Source organism: Hyperolius riggenbachi, chromosome 11 (genome assembly GCF_040937935.1).
Source record: "Hyperolius riggenbachi isolate aHypRig1 chromosome 11, aHypRig1.pri, whole genome shotgun sequence".
NCBI lineage: Eukaryota > Metazoa > Chordata > Amphibia > Anura > Hyperoliidae > Hyperolius > Hyperolius riggenbachi.
In genome coordinates, this window is record NC_090656.1 from 142777612 (window position 1) to 142795450 (window position 17839).

The window sequence follows — 17839 nt, forward strand, 5'->3', positions numbered from 1 at the left end:
TCTGGTCCGGAGTTGGAGCTTAAGAAATGGCTATCACCACACACATCCAAGAAAGGCAGCAGGCATGGCATGCACGTCCCGAGGTAGAGACTAAAAATAACAATACAGGGCTTGGAGGAGGACGTTCAAGGCCCTGCTGTATTTGAAATGAATTAACTTTAAATCCTTTAACAAGAATCTGTTATGGTGGACAATGATGACACCACTTGCCTTTCACGAGAATCTGTTCTGGAGGGCAAGTCTGCCATTGTGACCAGTGGGTAATGGCCGGGGAATCAGGGTTCGATTCCAGTCCGAAGTGGGAGCCTGAGACCCATGCTGTATAAGTAATGTACCTGCCCTGACTGTGCTTTGCAGACCAGGCATCTGTGGTCAGATGGACCCTTGACCGAGCGGAAGACCAATTCGAACGCATTTGCCAAGAATGTGTTATGGAGGGCAAGTCTGCCATTCATTCAGCTGTGTGAAACTTTTGATGGTACTTTCTCAGTTCCATAGTGACTGACCAGGGGTAATGGCCGGGGAATCCTGGTTCGATTCCAGTCTGAAGCGGGAGCCTAAGAAACAGCTACCACCACCACACATCCAAGGAAGGCAGCAGGCACGCTGTGGGCAAAGGAGCAGGAACGGCTACCACCACACATCCAAAGAAGGCAGCAGGCATGGCATGCACGTCCCGAGGTAGTGACCAAAAATAACAATACAGGAGGACTTTCGAGGGCTTGCTGTATTTGAAATGAATTAACTTTAAATCCTTTAACGAGAATCTGTTATGGCCGACAATGATGACACCACTTGCCACAACAGCTAGGTATATGCAGTGATGAGTTGGGTTCACTCAACAAACCAGCTAGGTATATGCAGTGATGAGGTGGGTTCACTGAACACAACAGCTAGGTAAGTATATGCAGTGATGAGGTGGGTTCACTCAACAAAACAGCTAGGTATATGCAGTGATGAGGTGGGTTCACTGAACACAACAGCTAGGTAAGTATATGCAGTGATGAGGTGGGTTCACTCAACACAAAAGGTAGGTATATGCAGTGATGAGGTGGGTTCACTCAACACAAAAAGTAGGTATATGCAGTGATGAGGTGGGTCCACTCAACACAACAGCTTGGTATATGCAGTAATGGGTATTACAATGTGAACTCCCTATCACACACACAGGTAGTCACTGAATGTGCTCGGCCTGGCAGTGGCGCACACAGTATGAATTACAAAAGCTGTCTATGCAACACAAGTGCAGTAATGGGTATTACAATGTGCAGCTGCCTATCAGACACACAGGTAGTCACTGAATGTGCTGGGCCGGGCAGTGGCACACACACAGTATGAATTACAAAAGCTGTCTATGCAACACAAGTGTCAGTGGGACACACAGAAAAAAAAATAGATCACAAGAACAAGATTAGCTCTCAAAAGAGCTGTTGTGGGGTGCTATTATAGCAATAAGAATCAGCCAGGAGCAAGCTAACAAGCCAAGAGCCTAACTAATCTTTCCCTAGGAGAAACAGTCTGCAGCAGCTTGCCCTTCTCTCACTATAGCAGGCACACGAGTGAGTGTAATGTCCGGCGGAGCCTGTCCTTTATAAGGGGGGGGGGAATGGCTCCAGGAGTGAGTGTAGCCTGATCGGCTACAATGTGCCTGCTGACTGTGATGTAGATGGTCAAAGTTGACCCTAATGGAGCACTATGGGGCGAACCGAACCACCCAAAGTTCGCCTCGAACCGGTCGCCCCATCTCTATTCAGGAGCCGACACCAGCACCATTGGGTCCCCACAGAACCATCCACATGGCTCCCTGCGCGAGGACCCGACAGGCTGCTTACGCTGTGTCTCCCCGTACCAGGATCCGCCACCTAGACATCCCCCGGACGGTCGGTAATCCAGAAACCTGCCTACTCGCCCTCAGCTCACTGATGGAGCTGGACCTTACTGCCTCCTATCCCGAGAGGGACAGGAAAAGCACTGAGGTCTGCATGGTGGTCACGTGCTTTTAAAGCCTTACTGCATTTCCTGTCCCTTTCAGGAAGGGGAAGTAATCTCCAGCCCCCATCATGTGGGACTAATGGAAACTCCTAATACTGGCCATACATGTAATGATTGCGGAGACCCTAAAATGCCAGGACAGACCCCACAAATTACCCAATGTTGGAAAGAAGACACCCCAAGATATTTGCTGAGGGGCATGGTGAGTTCATAGAAGATTTTATTTTTTGTCACAAGCAGAAACGGATTTTTTTAGTTTTTTCTCACAAAGTCATTTTCCACTAACTTGTGACAAAAAAATAAAATCTTCTATGAACTCACCATGCCCCTCGTGGAATACCTTGGGATGTCTTCTTTCCAAAATGGGGTCATTTGTGGGGTGTGTTTACTGTCCTGACATTTATTTTTTTTTGGTGGGGGGCTAAATTGTGAGCACCCCTGTAAAGCCTAAAGGTACTCATTAGACTTTGGGCCCCTTTAACCAGCTAGGCTGCAAAAAAGCGTCACATATGTGGTATCGCCGTACTCAGGAGTAGTAGGATAATGTGTTTTGGGGTGTCTTTCCACACATACCCATTCTGGATGCTAGAAATATCTCTGTGAATGACAACTTTGTGTAAGAAAAAAAAAAATCCCCCAAAAATTGTCATTTACAGAGATTTTTCTCACATACAGGATGGGTATGTGTGAAAAGAATATTGTTATTATTTAGAAAAGGAAGATCTATGTGTGTGTGTGAAAAGACTCCCCAAAACACATTATACTACTTCTCCTGAGTATGGCGATACAACATATGTGACACTCAGGATTGATGAGATTGAGTTAGAAAAACTGTATTGTTTACAGCGTTGAACTGGGCTCCCAGATACACCATGGACCTGGTCGGAATTAGTTGACTCTTGCTCCAGTTTATAAGCCATTCCATATCCTGAAGGACTGTTAGAAAAAGATTCCTGTGATGAATTCGTAGGTGTTCCGAATGTGATAGTAGGAGAATGTTATCCAGATAGTGGTAAATCCTTACATTCTGCTCCCGTAGAAAGCTATTGATGCTCTCAGTACTTTCGTAAAAGTCTGAGGTGAGGTTGATAAACCAAAAGGAAGGGCTGTAAATTGGAAGTGAATATCTGCCAAGTGAAATCTCCAAAACTTCTGAAAGTTTTTGTGAGTGTGGAGATATGCATCTTTGAAGTCTATTGAAATCATAAAGTTGCTTGGTTGAATTAACGATATTATTGAGTGTAAGGATTCCATTTAAAAAATTTTCAGAAGGATATGATGAATTAGATTCTTCAGATCTATTACTTGCCTCCAGTATCCGGTTTTCTTCTTCACCAGTAATACACTCCCTGTTCTGAAGAATGTACAGATGTTACTGCAGTTGTCAAACTAGAGTTCTCATGTAGAGTTCTCAGGTCTCTGTTTTGCTGCAATCCTGGCATTTTTGTTACAGTGAAGATGTTGGATGGGACTTTGCTTTTGAATCTCAAAGAATGACTTTTTTTTTTTTTTTTTTTTTTTACTATTTTCAGTATCCAAGCATCCTGCACCTTGACCACCCATGTATGACCAAAGATCACTAACCTTGCTCCCACCAGACCAACATGAATAAACAACTTGTCAAAAAGATTTCCCTTGAGACTGTGCAGACGTAGATGCTGCTTTCACTGACTTTGAATACATATGTCCATTGAGTTCAACCAGAAAATAAAGTACAACCCCAGCCTGCTCTCTCACATATCCACGTTGATCCAGAGGAAGGCAAAAAACCTCTACAAGGCATGGTCCAATTAGCCCCAAAAGGGAAAAGTTCCTTCCTCAAAAAAAGCATCTAAGCCCCCTTTAATCGCAGATATAGAATTTGCCATAACTACTTTCTGTGGCAATGCATTCCACATTTTGATCACTCTTACTGTAAAGAACCCTTTCCTAAATAAATGGCTAAAACGTTTTTCCTCCATGCGCAGATCATGTCCTCTAGTCCTTTGAGAAGGCCTAGGGACAAAAAGCTCATCCACCAAGCTATTATATTGCCCTCTGATGTATTTATACATGTTAATTAGATCTCCTCTAAGGCGTCTTTTCTCTAGACTAAATAAACCCAGTTTATCTAACCTTTCTTGGTAAGAGACTTTCCAGGCCTCATATCAATTTTGTTGCTGCACGTGCTCTAAAACTGTAATATCTTTCCTGTAACGTGGTGCCCAGAACTGAATTCCATCTTCTAGATGTGACCTTACTAGAGAGTTAAACAGGGGCAATATTATGCTAGCATCTCAAGTTTTTATTTCCCTTTAAATGCATCCCAAAAATGAATTAGCTTTAGCTACAGCAGCTTGACATTGAATATAATTATTTAACTTGTTGTGGATGAGTACTCCTAAGTCCTTCTCCAAGTTTGATGTCCCCATCTGTATCCTGTTTATTTTGTATGGTGCTAGACCATTGGTACGACCAAAATGCATGACTTCACATTTTTCAACTTTGAATTTCATCTGCTATTTATGTGCCCATATATTCATCCTATCCAGATCCTATTGCAATATGTTGTAATATCTTCCTGTGAGTTAATGATTCTGAACAATTTTGTATCATCTACAAAAATAGCAACATTGCTTTCTACTGCATCTACTAGATCATTAATAAATAAATTGAAGAGTACTGGACCCAGTACTGACCCATGTTGGACCCCACTGCTAACTGTCACTATTTTGAATAATATCTATTGACCACAACGCTCTGTTTTCTGTCCAGATGCCAGTTCCCTATCCATGCACACAGACTCTTCCCAGTCCTCGCATCCTCAACTTTCGCTCCAGACTTTTGTGGGGAACAGTGTCAAAGGCCTTTGCAAAGTCCAAGTATATCATAGTAACATAGTTATTTGGGTTGAAAACAGACATACGTCCATCGAATTCAACGAGAGGCATCACATCTACAGCATTCCCAATATCCATATTAGCGTTCACTACCTCATAAAAGCTGAGCATGTTAGTCAAACAGGACCTGTCTTTAGTAAACCCATGCGGATGCTGAGAAATAAGATTACTTTCTACTATGAAGTCTTGTATATTATTTCTTAGTACCCCTTCAAATAGTTTGCACACAACTGACGTTAAGCTTACAGGTCTATAATTTCCTGCATATGATTTTTTGCCCTTCTTAAATAATGGGAAAACGTGGGCTGTATACCAATCTACTGGAACTCTACCAGGTTAAAGAGAGTCACTAGTTTGTGAATCAATTGTAATGCTTCTGTAGACTCCTCCTCCTTGCAACCTGCAGCGTTCAACAAACGTGCATTACATAGTTATTTTCCTAGGAAATGGTGGTATGTGACATACCCATTATGTTAGGTGAGCATAACTTGAATGGGACTTGAATAACTTGAATCTCCTTCTAGATCTACTCCTGGATCTGGAATTATAACGATAACATCAATAGCCATGAGAAAGCCCTTTATAATGATATCTTGAAGGGGAAGAGTCTCTATAATAATTTTCTGAGTATCTGTACGACTTCTTTGATATTTTTCTCAATGATTGTCGATATCATCCTCTTCATGCTTTTTATGCTTCTTTGCCTTTTCATCAGAATGGGCTCTGTCGGGGCTGAACAGAAAAAAATCTTGTTAAGTGATACTGAAAAAAAAGGTCTTATGACCCTCTTTTTTTACACTACTTAGGGGCTATCCATTAGCAGAGACTGCAAGAGTAAGAAAATATGAGCATGAGAAAACACGGTAGTTAATAATAGAACAATATGCATTGGCAAGCTGTTAAAAACAGTGTCTGCACACACCTATAGTTCTGCCTAAGGGAGCTGGAACTATGCGCTGCTGCTCAGATGCAAGACAAACCCTATCTGAGTCGCTCCCTGTGGCTGCTTTTTAAAGGGGAGTAAAACCCTCTCCTCTTGCGTCATCACGCTGACGTGCGTTTGCCCTCAACCAAAATAGCTGCTTGCGGCCAAGAATGGTAAACCAAAAATCGCCGTGTCATGATATCGCAGCTAGTTATGATGTTGGGATAATATGGAAGCCATATATTTCATTTTTCTGCCTGTGTCATATGTGTAATTCGGCTCAAAGCCAGCTGGCTTCAGGGTAATTGGACGGGCTCATGGAGTTCCTTATGTACTTGTAAATTAACTCTGCATTCATTGTCCAGCAGGGAAAGCTATCATTGTCTGCTGCTAATTAGGAAACGCTTAAGAGCAGGGAATGCTAAATGGATTTGCTAGCCTCTGGCAAGGAGATGGCTAATTAGTTAATAGCAGTCAGGTCTTCACCTTTGATCTGCTGTCTCAGATGCAATTGTCTGTGTCTGGGTACAGGTAATTATGTAACAACATTGCTTTGAACTCTGTAAACAGCTACCTGTTGGCCAAAATACAATCTGACTAATTGAGTCTGCCAAGTTCAAAGTGGACAGGAAAAGCCTTGGAATTCACATATGACAGAGGGAAGCCTCACTCTTTTGATGTATGTACAAGACTATAGTTTTACCCCAAACTTCACAAGCTAAAACAGGAACGCTTTGAAGTTGCACGCATTAAACAGGAAATTGGATATTCCTGGACATTGGGGTGGCCCAGGGCACACATTTTGCTATAAAACAGCAGCTAGGACAGTCACAAATCGTCTTCTCTTGGAGGTAGCGCATAGCTAGGGATGATCCCGATCGAATCGGAAACGGCGTTCTCCCGCCAACCACATTCTAACCTACGCTGGTAGCGTTTTTTATTTCCCTTTTATTTTTGCAACTTGTCTTGTGTATCCTTGTAACTTTTATTTTGTAACTTTTTACTTTGTTTTTGTAAATCTGTTGTATATATTATTTTCTGCATTGTTCCACTTATTTCCTGGAATAGTAAATCGTTATTTAATAAATTTGACTTCTGCTGTACTAACGCCCATAGCCTAGAAGAGACTGAAGTGTAACTGTGTATAAGTCCATGCCTGATTGTATGATTGAGCAACACTACCGTATAAGATTGTAATTGGATTGTGTGTATGGGGCACTTCTGCGCTTGACAGCAGAGTGGGAAGTCTCGGAGTGGCTAACAGCATCGTTCAGAATGACTGTTAGTGGTTTTGCTTCACTACTGTGTAGGATTTCAATTGTGCGTGTGTGTGGGGCATTTGTCATACGTTGGCCTAAAGCGCGCAGCTGACCCAACGTACAAAAACGCCAGTGCGAGTAGCTCGACATCAGAGTGAGTATTGGGTCTAGCAGGTTGCTAGTGGTGGCAGTGAGAAGTGTTCTGAGGGGTCACAGCCTTGTTTTAGTTTGAATAAGGCTGTTCCCCGCTTGATCTGGTGAAACCCGCAGTCGGGAACCGTATACGCAGGCGTACCGCGGGCCGGTTCCTGACATAATTGGCTGGCAGTGGTGGGAACCTTTAGTACATTAGTACGCAGTTTAGCTCTCTATTCTGTGTACTAAAGGCTGGAAGCTGTTAGAAGCGACTACTTTTTTTTTTCTCAAAGATACACACTTGGCATTTTGCTCCCCTCCCCCTCTTTATTTTGCAACGCAATGGCTCAGAAAGCAACCAGCTATGCAAGGCAAAGCAAAGAAATACTACTCAACCTGTGTGAGCACAAAGGCATCGAGACGGCGAGCGGCCAGACAAAGGAGCAGTTAGTTTGTACCCTCGAGGAGTATGATGAGGCAGAGCAAGCCGTGCTCCCAACGCCAGCAGATGCAGCTCACAACACGCCAGAGGAGGAATTGCTCCCGCAGCAGGATGCGAGTGGAGACGATGTCCTGGATAATCCACCGAACACGGAGATGACATCTCTGGAAGCTGATCTACAGCTACTGAACTCGGCTGATCCTGAACTGCGCCTAAAGCTGATCCTGGAACATCGGCAAGCAGAGAGGGAAATACGACAAGCCCAGAAGGAACAAGCTGCACAGCGACACCAGCTGTAGCTGGCTAAACTTCAGCAGCAGAACTGGTTTGCTGGACCCGCAGAACGCGAAGGTGAGCGAGTCCACAGAATCCCCCTGGATAAGTTCCCCGCTATGGACAAGGACTCTGACATAGACATTTTCTTACAGGGGTTTGAAAGGACTTGTCATCAGTATGGGGTGAGCAGTGGACAAGGTATCTCACACTAGGGCTGATAGGCAAGGCCCTGGAGGCGTTTGTGAGTCTCCCCCAGGAGGAAGACTTTGAGGCAATTAAGAAAGCCATCATTACGCGATACCACCTCACGCCAGAGATGTATCGCAAACATTTCAGGACAGTGCAGCGTGGTCCTAATGACAGTTACCTGGATCATGCTTGCAACCTGCGCACTGCCTTCCAGCAGTGGTTAAAAGGTCTGGCTGTTAAAACCTTTGATGCCCTGCAGGAACTGATAATAAAAGACCAGTTTCTCCACACTTGTCCTGTTGAGGTCCGGCTGTTTGTGCTGGATCGAGAACCAAAGACAGTGGATGGGGCTGCGGAGATTGCCGATTCCTACACAGCCCATAGAGCACCCGAGTCCCGGAGGACTACAACATCCAGCTGGAGGGGAGAACAGATTGCTAAACCTGTTTCACCCATCACCCAGAGGAGGCAAGCACCGCTGTCTCCTGGATTCAAACAACCAACCACTGACACCCGGAAATGCTTTGTATGTGACAGGGTGGGTCATATCAGCATGACTTGCCCAGAGAGGAAGAGGGAGGCTCCAAAATCCAGAGAGGCCTCAAACCCCAGTGAAGTCCAAACTGCTTTGTGTGCTACCAGAAATGCCACTGGCTATGCAGAGAATCTACAACCTGTCATGGTTGGGGATATAGTTACCACCAGCCTGAGGGACACTGGAGCAGAGGTGACTCTAGTGCACCACCAGCTTGTGAACCCAGAGGAGTACATTCCTGGCAAGACTATGGCTGTCAAAGGAGTTGGGGGTGTCAGCCCAGCCATACCCACTGCATGGGTTCACCTGGACTGGGGTGCCGGTAGTGGAATGAGAAAAGTGGGGGTAACTGATGCCATCTCCACAAACGTTTTGTTGGGTACTGACCTTAGACGGTTAGTAGCCCGGTATGAGCCTAATCCAACCCCGTGGAGCCCGCCTCCCCAGCAGAAGTTCAGGACTCTTGCAAGGTACCGTTTGATAACTCCGTGCAAGTGGGGGGTGCTGGTGAGCCTCCAGGGGCTAAGGACTGTATAATAGGAGCCAGCCCTAGTGAGTCTCCAGTGCCTAGGCCTGGAGTGGGACATGTTGATACAGGAAATGCAGAAACTGTTGATGTCATTTATGATGCACGGACTATCGAGTCGAGGTAATCGATGCAGGAACTGTTGATGATACCTGTGAAGTGCTGAGTAGCAATGTGTGCAATGCTGCAGATAATGTTGATGCTATATGTGATGTTTTAAATGACAATGGCCTCAATTCACTAAGATCATGCTGGAGATAATAAGGCAAGAGAAAACTTACCTCCACACAGTAAGAGAGTTATTTTATCTCTTCATTCCTTACGTTACCTCTTCTGTAGTTAATCTGCCTCCTCTGTAGTTCATTTACCTCCTCTGTAGTTATTTTCACATGCAGTTAATGAACAGCCTGTCTTTAAATCTGGAGTTATTTTAAGGATTAAAAAGTTAACTTAAAGACAGAAGAGTTAACTTTAGCTTTGCCTGAGGTAAAATGTTTCCTGAATACTACATGCCTTATCACCATGGTAACAACTCTAGAAGAGTTATTAAAGACAGGAGATAAGCTTAGTGAATTGAGGCCAATGTGTGTAAGACAGATCCTGCTGATGTCATATGTGTTGTGCTGCATAACGCTGTGGGTCATGTGGACACTCCATCAGTTGCAGGAGTAACCAGCAGTGTTCGCTGGCATATAGCAGATGAACTGCCCACTGAAGGGGCAGGCGGCACCAGGCCAGATCTTCCCCCTTCAGATGTTTTTAAGACCAAATGTGATGTGGTTTATGATATGTGTACGCTCCCTCAGCTGCAGTGGTAACCAGCAGCGCTAGCGGGTCTACAGCAGAGGGACTGCCCACTGAAGTGGCAAATGTTGCTGGGTCAGAAACATCCACTTCAGAACCTGGCCCTGAGGGCCCGGGAGCCTCTCCATCTGCAGCCTTCCTGGAATGTGTGACACGCAGCAATGAGCTCTCTGGGGCTGTTCAAATTGACAGCAGTCTGGAAGAGCTCAGGGGTCTGGCCAGCAGGTCACCGGCTGGGGGGAGGGGGGGCAGGCTGAGAGGGTTCTGGGAAGTTATTCCCTCGGAGCTGTCCGAAGTGGAGGAGGCAGACCGGCAGATAATCGTTCCCCAAAGGGACCGAGAGATAGCTCCTGCCACTATAGAGAAAGTGCGGGTAGCGACTGTTGGAACCCTTCCCCAGCTGCAGCACTGTCTCTATGGTCGAGAATTCATGGTCGTCACTGGCCCTCATTCCCCTGGTTGGTTACGTCAGGTTGCCAGGGGCAACGACACATTGCAGCAACCTGACCTAGCTTTCCAGTCGTGTAGCTTGGAGCTAACTGCCAGGTGGGAAACCCTCATGGGAATGCTAAGGCATTACCTCCCCCAGGCCCAGCCGTCAGTGTAGGCTTTGGCAGGACGATTCGTTAGAATCATCTGCCAGCACCATCTGGAAGAGGGGAGGTGTCATGATATCACAGCTAGTTATGATGTTGGGATAATATGGAAGCCATATATTTCATTTTTCTGCCTGTGTCATAAGTGTAATTCGGCTCAAAGCCAGCTTGCTTCAGGGTAATTGGACGGGCCATGGAGTTCCTTATGTACATGTAAATTAACTCTGTATTCATTGTCCAGCAGGGGAAGCTATCATAGTCTGCTACTAATTAGGAAACACTTAACCTGCTGAGCGGTCTGGACGAGCTCAGCTCGTCCAACACCGCCAGAGGCTGCCGCTCAGGCCCTGCTGGGCCGATTCTGATGAAATAAAAAGCAGCACACGCAGCCGGCACTTTGCCAGCCGCGTGTGCTGCCTGATCGCCGCCGCTCTGCGGCGATTCGCCGCGAGCAGCGGCGAAAGAGGGTCCCCCCAGCCGCCTGAGCCCAGCGTAGCCGGAACAAAAAGTTCCGGCCAGCGCTAAGGGCTGGATCGGAGGCGGCTGACGTCGATGACGTCACTCCGCTCGTCGCTATGGCGACGATGTAAGCAAAACAAGGAAGGCCGCTCATTGCGGCCTTCCTTGTTTATTCTGGGCGCCGGAGGCGATCGGAAGATCGCCTCCGGAGCGCCCTCTAGTGGGCTTTCATGCAGCCAACTTTCAGTTGGCTGCATGAAATAGTTTTTTTTTTATTTAAAAAAAACCCTCCCGCAGCCACCCTGGCGATTTAATCAGAACGCCAGGGTGGTTAAGAGCAGGGAATGCTAAATGGATTTGCTAGCCTCTGGCAAGGAGATGGCTAATCAGTCAATAGCAGTCAGGTCTTCACCTTTGATCTGCTGTCTCAGATGTGATTGTCTGTGTCTGGGTACAGGTAATTACGTAACAACATTGCTTTGAACTCTAAACAGCTACCTGTTGGCCAAAATACAATCTGACTAATTGAGTCTGCCAAGTTCAAAGTGGACAGGAAAAGCTTTGGAATTCACATATGACAGGAGGAAGCCTCACTCTTTTGATGTATGTACTAGACTATAGTTTTACCCCAAACTTCACAAGCTAAAACAGGAACGCTTTGAAGTTGCACGCGTTAAACAGGAAATTGGATATTCCTGGACCTGGACATTGGGGTGGCCCGGGCACACATTTTGCTATAAAACAGCAGCTAGGACAGTCACAGATCATCTTCTCTTGGAGGTAGCGCATAGCTAGGGATGATCCCGATCGAATCGGAAACGGCGTTCTCCCGCCAACCACGTTCTAACCTACGCTGGTAACGTTTTTTATTTCCCTTTTATTTTTGCAACTTGTCTTGTCTTGTGTATCCTTGTAACTTTTATTTTGTAACTTTTTACTTTGTTTTTGTAAATCTGTTGTATATATTATTTTCTGCATTGTTCCACTTTTTTTCCTGGAATATTAAATCGTTATTTAATACGTTTGACTTCTGCTTTACTAACGCCCATAGCCTAGAAGAGACTGAAGTGTAACTGTGTATAAGTCCATGCCTGATTGTATGATTGAGCAACACTACCATATAAGATTGTAATTGCATTGTGTGTATGGGACACTTCTGCGATCGACAGCAGAGTGGGAGGTCACGGAGTAGCTAACAGTATCATTCAGAACGACTGTTAGTGGTTTTGCTTCACTACAGTGTAAGATTGCAATTATGCGTGTGTGTGGGGCATTTGTCATACGTTGGCCTAAAGCGCGCAGCTGACCCATCGTACGAAAACGCCAGCGCGAGTAGCTCGACATCAGAGTGAGAATTGGGTCTAGCGAGTTGCTAGTGGTGGCAGTGAGAAGTGTTCTTAGGGGTCACAGCCTTGTTTTAGCTTGAATAAGGCTGTTTCCCACTTGATCTGGTCAAACCCGCAGTCAGGAACCGTATACGCAGGCGTGCCACGGGCCGGTTCCTGACAGTGAGTACTTACGGGTTAACCTGGAAGTACTGTATAAAATCTTGGTGTTCCACGCGTATGCGTACAGAACAGCCTGCAACATCCCACTCCATCGACCAACAGACATCCTCTCCACGCGCCACCTCCAAACAGCTGCCTGAGAGAAGTAAGTTGGAGCAAGGCTGGTGTAAGTATCTTCCGGTCCCCCAGTGGAGACCGGAAGATACAGTATATCTTATTTAAAGATACAATAATGGACCTTGTACGGGAACAAGCAAGTCAGGCACGCTGATAAGGTCTATTTAGGATTTCAACACAGCATCTACCACCAGGAAAGGGATAATCCTGGCAGGCAAAAAGAAAAGAGCCCAAAACAGCTAAATAGAAAATCTATCCTGTGGGAGGTCGGAAAAATAAAATTACGGGGGCACAGTCAGTAAACAGCTATTTAGTTAATTTGTCCTATGGGGTGTCAGGGGAGCGTAGTTAACCCAATTAGTATGCTGCCATGGAGGATCCAGTAAAGATGGGCTTCATGGTCGAGTTGCCAGAAGAAAGCCGTTACTACACAAATGCCACAAAGTATCCAATATAGCAAACAGCACAGAGACAAGCCTCAAACCTTCTGGCACAAAGTAATTTTGAGTGATTAGACTAAAGTTGAACTTTTTGGCCACAACCGTATACGCTACATTTGGAGAGGAGAAAACAAGGCCTATGATGAAAGATACACCATTCCTAATGTGAAACATGGTGGTGGATTGCTAATGTTTTGGAGATGTGTGAGCTACAAAGTCAAAGGAAATTTGGTTAGAATTGATGGCAACATGTAGTAAGTTGTCAAAAAAATACTGGAGCAAAATTTGCACTCATCAGCTAGGAAGCTGAGCATGGGACGTGCTTGGACATTGTAACATGAAAATGATTCAAAAGACAAGGCCAAGTCTACCTGTCATTGGCTAAAGCAAAATAAAGTGAAGGTTCTGAAGTGGCCAATCTCAGTCTCCTGACCTCAGGGCCAGCCCTACCATAGAGGCAAAGGAGGCAATTGCCCCAGAGCTTGTAGGGGCCCCCAGTGGCTACAAGAGGAAAAACATTTTTTTTTCAAATCGGCCTTATAGTTTTTGAGAAAATCGATTTAAAAGTTTCAAAGGAAAAAAATTACACATTTAAAAACCCGCCGAGTTTAACGGTTAATAGCAAATCCACCTTAAATGCTAGAAACCCTAAATTTGCAGGATATGTTAAGGAGATCATTTGGAATAAGAGGAAAAACAATTTTTCAAAAAGACCTTATAGTTTTTGAGAAAATCGATTTTAAAGTTTCGAAGGAAAAAAGTATACTTTTAAATGCGGTAAATGTCACTTTTAGTAGCAAACCTAACGGTAGTGTAACTTTACATGCACCAAAAGAAAGAGCAATACATTTCATGACGGGGTTTCCAGGGGGTCCATATGCAGCCGCAGCGCTTTGGCCAGGGATTGCTATACAGCCGCAATATGGCTGTATGAAGATCCCTGGCATTTTTTCATATTTTCCGAATTTTTTTTTTTAGGTTTAGAGCGTGGGAATTTTTTTTAAATTATGTGGGGTCCCCCCTCCTGAAACTTTTTAACCCCTTGTCCCCCATGCAGGCTGGGGTAGCCAGAATGTGGAGCTCCGACAGATTGGGGCTTCACACCCTGACTATACCAGCTGCAAAAAAGGTCCCTTAATGCCGATTTTTGTTCCGGGGTATTTGTTGGGGGGCCCCCCATGTTTATTTTGCCCTGGGGCCCCATTGTTGCTTAAACCGGCCCTGCCTTACCTAAATATCATTAAGCCACTCTGGGGAGACCTCAAATGTGCAAGACAGGATTTACAGGAACTGGAGGCTTTTTGCCAGGAAGAATGGGCAGCTTTTGATCAGGGTGATTTGGGTAGTTTGTGTAGTAATTATGATTTAAAGAGGAAACGCAGTTGTTTGCCAATACATGGCATTAGCCATGGCCAACCACTAACCATGAGTGAAAAAAAAAATGTTTGCGTTATCATTCATATTCTATAAAAATGGTTAAGAAATCATAATTTCCGTCAGGGTATGTAAACTTATGAGCACAACTGTATGTTATACAGTATAATGCAAATTAGCCCCTTTCAGTTTCCTGTTAAATAGTGAGGATTATGGGGATTAAGCACATTTGCATACACCCCTCCCACTGGCCCTTATGTCATTTCCCCTTGTAAAATTATTTTGAATCAATGTTTATCAGCTGCAATCTTGTAACCCGATGAAGCGGAGGAGAACCCCTGCAAAACTCTTTATAACCCTGTTACATTTACAGTTAGAAAAGTTTAAAATGCAATGGACTCTGTGGTTCATTACAAGGACTTGCAGCATACAAACTTGCATCCACACACAGCAATCCCCACATCGTGCTGGGCGCCAGCGCTGTCAGCTGCTGCTACATTGACTACCACTGGTTGGGATAGAGAAACGCCTGCCACTGAAACACCACTCTTTGGAACCTTGAGGTGACTCCAGCCTGGTCCCCGGCTTCAAGTGGGACATGCACCCTATTGACTGTTGTCCTTCAAAACAGCCCACAGACACCAAGGGAGTACTGTCTTATTGGCCAGCAGCCATGTTCTGTATACATCATGAGCGCTTTTGTCTTTACTGTAGTGAATTTATACAGCAGTACCAGTGTGACGTGTATCACCTGATCACACTACTCGAGAAAGAATCCACCCTAACCATAGGCTATTTAAGTAACCATTTCAGATGTGGAGAAGAGCAATTCAAACACATGGCTCATTCACCAGTACAGTTGTTACCATGGAAACTCATAAGCAAATACCAAACTAGAAGACAGCAGTGAATTTTATAACGCAGATAATATTAGTAACAAATAATGCCAGGAAACAGAAACTGATATGATACACTAAATGTAATAAATAGATAAGAAGGGACACAGAAATATATAGCCATGAAAACCCTATAAAGACAGTTGTAAAGTGTCAAAGAGCAAAAAAAAGTCTGCTTCATCAAATTACAATGTACATCACTTGTAATAAACCAAAAGATAAAAAGTCAGAAATGTTATCAAACCATGTAGTTGGTCACTAATTTCCTGTCTAGTAGTAAGCCTGCATAAGATATTGTATGCCTTACTACCTAAGCAGCACTGGCTGTCACACACAGAAGTGCTGCCATACTGGGCAAACCAATGGGGCCCTCCTCACACCAAATGACAATGTGATAGGTAGATTGCAGCAGCTGGTAGGTAGTGATTTCAGATTGTAGTGGTTATCAGGTAGTGTTTGGCAGATTATAGTGGCCAGCAAATAGCGATTGGCAGAATTTAGTGGATGGCAGGTAGTGATAGGTAGATTGTAGGGGAGGGCAAGTAGTGATGGGTAGATTGAAGTCGCATGCAGGTAGTGATAGGCAGATTGTAGAAGCCAACAGATAGTGATTGGCAGTTTGAAGTGGCCAGCAGGTAGTGATTGGCATATTGTAGTGGCTGGCAGGTAGTGATGGATAGATTATAGTGGCCGGCACATAGTGATTGTAGTGGCCGACAAGCACTGATAGGCAGATTGTAGTAGCCAGAAGGTAGTGATAGGCAGATTGTAGTAGCAGGCAGGTAGTGATTGGTAGGTTGTAGTGACCAGTAGGTAGTGATAAGTATATTGTAGTGGCCGACAGATCACTGTCTATCACTATCTATCACTATAAGTAAATTATAGTGGCTGGCAAGTAGTGATGGGTATATTTTAATGGCTGGCAGGTAGTGAAGGGAAGCGAGAAGGGGTGATTAGGAGCAACTGCAGCGGGAAGCGAGCGCTGTAATTAATTAGAAGTAACACAGCATTTCAGCAAAAGAACATCATACCAAATCGGTATGATTACAGCGCAGGAGATTTGGGCGCAGCCGGCGCCAGCATAGGCCTTAATAGGCGTTGGTATGATGTTGTTCCTCTCACGGTCCCCTTGTTTCAACGTGGTCTCCCCCGTTAGAAGTATTCGACCGATCGGTCAAATACTGCTCTGTACCACCCCAGGAGGCTTTGGAAGTCTTTTGGAGCCCGAGTGCTCCTGAAGACTGGTGGCTCAGTACTGTGCCTATGCAAGCGCAGCACGGAGATGCCCATCTCCGGGAGCACTCGGGCTCCCAAAGACTTCTTAAAGAGAACCCGAGGTGGTTTCTAAGAATGATATCTGCACACAGAGGCTGGGTCTGCCTATACAGCCCAGCCTCTGTTGCTATGTAGTGTCCCCCCAGGCCCCCCCCCCTGCACTCTGCTATGCCCCCATAAATCACAGCCGCGCTGTCGACACGCGTGTCGCAGGGGGCTGTGTTTACCTATGTAGTGTCACTCTTGCCGATCCCCCGCCTCCTGCATAGCTCCGGTCCCCGCCCACGTCCCTTCCCTCCAATCAGTGTATAATAGTCCTCAAACGAAACTTCGTATCCCAGGGGTTCTCTCCAAGTCAATCCTAGTTAGATTCGATAAAGGAGGAGAGAAGGGCACTGTTGCATAAAATCCCTTTATTGTGACCGGGTCGACACACAGGTACAGCAGTGGGGGGAGAAAAGTTGTCTGACAGCTGTTTCGCAAGGGTTAACCTTGCTTCATCAGAGACAGAGACTTGTCTCTGATGAAGCAAGGTTAACCCTTGCGAAACAGCTGTCAGATAACTTTCCTCCCCCCACTTCTGTACCTGTGTGTCGACCCGGTCACAATAAAAGGAATTTTATGCAACATTGCCCTTCTCTCCTCCTTGATCGAATTGGACTTTACACTGTATGGGAGCACGTTGCAGGTAAGCCCAGTGTGACCTGGCATCCATCACTGCCGCATTTAGTGCCAGTTTTTTCCTGTCTTTTCCAATTCAATCCTAGTTAGTCGGGGGAACCAGACAAGGGTGTCCCCTCTCCCCTCTTGTTTGCAATGGCACCATTGTCCCTCGCCATTCAAACAAACCCAGATATTAAGGGGTATGTTAAACAGGATAATGAATACAAAATCAGTTTATACGCTGATGATGCCTTACTATTTTTGTCACAACCGATTACCTCTATGCCAATTCAACTTTCTGGATCATTTTAGCTACCTTTCCGGTTTAAAAGTAAATACCTCAAAATCTCAGGCACTCCCAGTTAAAGTGAACCGAGCATCATTTTTAACACCCAGTGCAGCTCTATAGCAAATTAAAAATGCATTCTAAAAATGTGGTTTATTATTAAAAAAAAACTTTCGTTTTACCTCATCTTTTTACATTTAAGGGTTAAAAAACACACTTCTTGTGTCCGTGAAAGGACCTGCGGACGGAGATCAACAGATGAT

At 45.0% G+C, this 17839-nt stretch overlaps 1 protein-coding gene across 2 annotated transcripts in view; it reads right to left on the minus strand.

Moving 5' to 3' along the window:
* Positions 1-4197: 4197 nt before the first annotated feature.
* Positions 4198-17839, minus strand: part of LOC137538488 (glyoxal reductase-like) — a 36985-nt gene continuing 23343 nt past the window's right edge. For both annotated transcript variants that reach the window (XR_011024806.1, XR_011024807.1), the window contains exon 3: positions 4198-5603. The gene's annotated coding sequence lies outside the window, so the exon portion shown is untranslated. The remainder of the gene's footprint in view (positions 5604-17839) is intronic.